At 35.6% G+C, this 5,547-nt stretch overlaps 1 protein-coding gene across 2 annotated transcripts in view; it reads left to right on the top strand.

The window, feature by feature from the left end:
* LOC107690364 (FERM domain-containing protein 5) overlaps nucleotides 1–5,547 on the top strand; it is a 128,042-nt gene that overhangs the window by 7,503 nt on the left and 114,992 nt on the right. The window lies entirely within an intron of this gene.

Raw genomic sequence — 5,547 nt, forward strand, 5'->3', positions numbered from 1 at the left:
GAATCGAGAAATGATTCAGCATCGATTCTGAGATTTTCTGAATGCATCGCGATTCTTTCTCGAGTCTTAGTTTTGAACAGCAGATGGCACTGCATGCTTTAGAAACAGCCGTACTCTGCTTGTTTCCAAATCCTTACACACACTTGAGCCTAAAATAATAATTCATAAAATTCGAAAAGGTTGAAGCGAATAACAAGGGTGTTCACAGTGGGCTGTGTTTACATTAATCTCGCGTAGTAAAAACATTTTGAGCTGAGGTGAAATTAACGTTACATGACTCGGTCGAATGCACAAGCACTCTTAAGCACTCTTCTTCATGAGCATTTGAGTGTGCGGATAAAAACTAGATTAGAACGCCATCTGCTGTTAAAATCCAAGATCAGAATCGATTCCAGAGGAATCGCGATGCATTCTGAAAATCTCAGAATCGATCCACGAATTGATTCTGCATCGATTTATCGTCCCAGCCCTAATGCATGTATGTATAGTTTAATACAAAGGACCGAAAACCAATCACAGAGTACTTTCTTCATTTAAAAACTTGAGATGCAGTGGGATGGGGAAAACCGCCATAAAGTATTGAGACATGTTTTTTAAAAGTTGAACTTACATTAATTTTACATAGCTTTCTTAACTCTCTTGTGCGAGACGCAAGTGCAACGGTGATAGATGTCCCTCTAGAAAATGTGATAAATATGCGTTCTGTGTGAACGGCTTGGTTTCGGTTTTGACGTAAACAACATCTTCCCCGCATTGATTGTTCTATTTTTCTGCAATATTTTGAATGAACAACGTAGCAGCACCGCATCTAGTGGGTTCAACTGGACAAGCTAACAAAAGCATTAAAATGCAATGACACTTACACCGTCGTCGCATTTCGTGCACCACTGATAAGGCTGCCTGACGCACACCTAAAATTCGAATGCTACGTTTTTGCATTCGAATGTGGATTTTTATTTTAAATTCGACGAATATTCGAAATTCGAAAACATTTTTGACAGCCCTAAGGCCTGCATCAGTCTTTTACTTAAAGTTTGCGATGACTAGCATGACCCTAGAAGTTCAGCTGGTATGAATTATGTATGGTCTCTCTATATCTGAGGGAAGAGTGAACTCTCATCATAAGATGCCCTTGCAGAGGCAATTTGAATTTTACTGATGCTGCAGCACTTTGCGTCCCTTCTCCCTCGCTGTTGTTCTCAGTGTTTGCAGGCAATTTACAAGCTTCTCACATCTACAGGTCACAGTGAAAAAGCACACAGACAACTGCAGCTAGGCTGCTGTTAACAGTGAGAACATGATGAGAGTGTGTTTGTGTGAGTGGGTTGAGAGCAAATTAGCACACACATAACACACATGTAATTGCCCTCTAAACACAAACACAAATAATGGAGTATTTGTGATGAAGAATATGTGCTCTTCTAGGTGTTCTTCAATTGCTGCCTTGGTGGACTTTCCAGCTTCATATTCCTGTGAAGACATGCGGGCATCTCTGCTTATCACTTCTTGTGTTTTGTACCCCGGAACTCTAATTAGCTCTAATTGCAAGTGCACTCAACCATGCTGAAGATGCATCTCTGAAACCCATTGCCATATTGCTCTTTCTAACCATGAAATATGTGGAGTAAAATGCTTTCGAGATGCGTTCTTGTGTTTTAGAGGGAAAAAGAATTGTGTGTCAGCCATTTTGATTTCGTTCTCCACTGTTAACGTTTACTTAAGCCATAACTGACTGTTTATGAGAATACTTAACGAGACAGGTATTTTGAGAGCTCAAGGAAACGCGAAAGAGGAATCAATTCTGTTTGTGCGCTGTCTGAAACGCAGCTCTCTGTGCACGCTTTGAGTGTGTGAGCGCACAGAAAACAGCGCATGAGCACCGAATTGAATTCTTTTTCCACCTCTTCATGTGCTTGAATGGTTTAAAATGCTTGAATGTTTAAATTGGCAAGACTTAAAAATACGTGCAAATGATCAACTACGATCCGTTTCACCCCTACAAGCCAGTGTAGAACGCGAATCAAGGATTATATTATATTATATTATATTATGTTATATTATATTATATTATATTATATACATTTACCGTATGCATTTTGTTTATTTAAAAAATGTAAAAAACTTTTATGTAATTACAATATAATATATGACAGCACTATTTAATCATAAAATAATAATAAATCATAATGAAGTTTAGTTTTTATAATAAAAATAATAAAATAAGCCATATCGTTCATATGACTTTTCCCTTTGGTCACAAAATAATTTTCTGCTCAATACATACAGCAAAAATGCACAATGATCACTGACTGTCAAGTTCACTTGGCTTTTTTGTATTTATTTATTTTTTTGGTAGCCCTGTCCATATGAAATATGTTTGGTCCAAAATCCCACTCCCCATAACACAACAACAACAGCAATGTTTTGAAAGCTGTTATTGTGTTGCAACTAGGCATGGGCCGGTATGAGATTTTGATGGTATGATAACCTTAAGCAAAAATTATCACGGTTTCATGGTATCATGGTATTGTCATTACAGCTCTAAATGTGTTATTTTTAAATGACTGGGTAAAAAAAAAAAAAATCAGCTGAACACAATATATTTTGTTTTTGAGCAACGTACAGAATATTAGCAATGTAGAATTTGTTTATTTTTTCTTTGATTTGTTTCCTAAAAAGAAGAAAGATAAAGACTGACATCTTTATTTAACCTACATCTTTAATTACAGTTATTTAATTTTAGTTATATAATTCATATACATATAATTGTAATTAATTAATTAATTAATTAAATTTATGCATTTAGCAGACGCTTTTATCCAAAGCGACTTACAGTGCATTCAGGATATAATTTTTTTTTTTACCAGTATATGTGTTCCCTGGGAATTGAACCCACGACCTTTTGCGCTGCTAACGCAATGCTCTACCACTGAGTCACAGGAACATGATAATCATTTCATATCATTTAATAATAACCTAATTTGAAGCAAAAACAGAATGTTGTGTTCTGACTAGCTTTGTGAAATTCTACTACATGCCTGAACGAAGCAAACTGCAGAAGCTCTGAATGAGACGCAGATCCACTCTCTGACAGCAGGAGGTGCTTCTGGAACACCAGATACAGCGTTTCCTTGGTTACCGCTGTAAACAAAGCAGCGCTGCGCAGAAACACTGCTTTAATATGAACTATACAGAGACGAGATGAAAAGAAAATACCACATAAACGTTTCTGAAGACAGTCAGTTCCCCTTCAGAAACACATTCATATAAACCCCCTAATCAATATTGAGGGTTTTCTTCCAATAGTTCGTGCATCATGAACAGTGAGTGATCTGCCTGCTACAGTATTTTTCTCTTTGAGTCCGACTTCAGCGTCTCTGGCCTGTTAACGGGCGTTTGCAGACTTCATATTTTCACATAAATGACATTTTGGAAAATGATTGCATTGCAATGCAGTTTGTGCAAGTCCAGAACAGAACCGGTTGCCGATCATGTAAGTTCCAGGGGAAGCTTCAGCCATCCTACACACACGTGACTGACCGCTCGCTCGCACCAACAGGAGGAGGTTGGTGCTACTCTACACTGCACTCAACCTGAGGGATTCCTACACTTTCAGTCTTTGAGGAGACATGAAAAACAGCGCATACCGCAGGAACGGTATAACGGAAAATATTAGTGGTTTTGAAACTGTGAAATTATCAAATCGCGGTATACCTTGAAACCGGTAATCGGCCCATGCCTAGTTGCAACACATTTAAACATTCACAAAGACAAATAGTTTGATGCTTGAAACTTATCGCAGCATGCCTGGTTAGAACAGTTTAACTAGCCCAAATGATGTAATAAGACAGGTCAACATTATCACACTCTCTGATAAAACATTTCTTTAAGCCCACCAATTTGTTCTACCTTAGAGAGTAAATAAGCAGACATCACAGAGCCCTTTATCAGCAATTCATGCCATATTTTTCAAGCAGCAGCTGCTTCTGATGATTGTCATCGTGTTTCTAAAATGGGTTTAATCCCCGATATATACCGCCGCTGGTTCTGCTCTCTTTGGCCTCCTCCTCCTCCACATCGGAAATCATTTTATGAGAGGATGATGAATGAAATTAATGACTCTATAATCTCTTGGTGTTTTGAAAAACATGACGTGTGAGTATGTGTGTGAGCTGGTTTAATGATTCAGCCTGCCATGGCTATAACGTGTGTGTGAAGCGTATATATCTGTGCATGTGGGAGGTTGAAGAGAACTTGAGTAAAGAAATCTCACTCATAATAATCCCTGGCCCTTTAAGGAGCTTTATTTTGAACAGATCAGGCTAAAAGTGGGATGTGTCTTCCTCATCATGACTTTCTGCCTATCAGCTCCAGCAGCGAAGCCCCTGCATTGGTTATATGAAAGACGTCTCCTTGTAATTATGTTGCTTATAGAAAAAAAGTTGATAATCCTCAAAGTGAAGATGTCTGATTTGAACCCTAAGACTGCTGTCATGGATCAAAAGGAGTGAGAAAAGCTTGAGGATGCTGTCTTGCATAGACAAAAATCTATAAAATATTCTAAGCCAAAATATCACAGGCCTCCCACATGGCCTTCTTAACAAATTTTCATATGAACACTAATAAATGTTGCTTTTTGAAATATACAGTGAGGACCAATGGACTTACACTTAATTGTGTTATTTTTTTATTTTATTTTATTTTATTTTTTTTTAACTAACTTTAACTAAGAAATCTAAAATAATTATTAAAGTTGTGATATTAAATAAAAGAAGAAATATTTAAGAATCTGCTCTATGTCTAGGTCACTAATCAAATATGCAAATGTATGACTTGAAGAACTCTTTTGTACAAAAGGACAGATTTCTACACAAAAGGGGTAAATACTGAATACTAAGAAATTTTGACATCCATTTTATATTAAAATTTTTCACTTTTTCATATTTTTATGCTGATAATGTAATTTGTAATAGCAAATATTGTGTTAAATTAGAAACATATAATATTATATTGTATATATTATATTATATTATATTATTATTATACAGGAAAAATCATTATACAGGAAAAACTGTTTACATTTTGATAATAAGAACAATAATTAATTAATAGTTTAGCACCAAATTAGCATATTAAAATGATTTCTGAAGGATCAGTTTTGCCATCACAAATTACATTTTCGAATATATTCTATTAGAAAGCAGTTCTTTTAAATTGTAATAATATTTTGCAATATTTAAAACTTTTTTTTACTGTATTTTTTAGAGATGCACCGATTGCAATTTTCTTGGCTGATTCCGATTTCCGGTTTTTTGTTAGTGTGATCTGCCGATACCGATTTTTGCCGATTCCGATTTTTTTTTCTAAGAACTATAATTGACAGCATATACAAACAAAAATCTACTTCTCTTCAAGGCAAAGTTTTATTTTCATAAAAAAACACAAGGAAAAAATCAGTAATAAAATAAGAACAAATAAAAAAAAATTGCTAACAACAGCACAAATAAATGCAATAGAATAAAGAGAGCTATGAAACTAAGTTTTTCA

This window comes from Sinocyclocheilus anshuiensis, unplaced genomic scaffold, assembly GCF_001515605.1.
Source record: "Sinocyclocheilus anshuiensis isolate Anshui unplaced genomic scaffold, SAMN03320099.WGS_v1.1 scaffold609, whole genome shotgun sequence".
Taxonomy (NCBI): Eukaryota; Metazoa; Chordata; class Actinopteri; order Cypriniformes; family Cyprinidae; genus Sinocyclocheilus; species Sinocyclocheilus anshuiensis.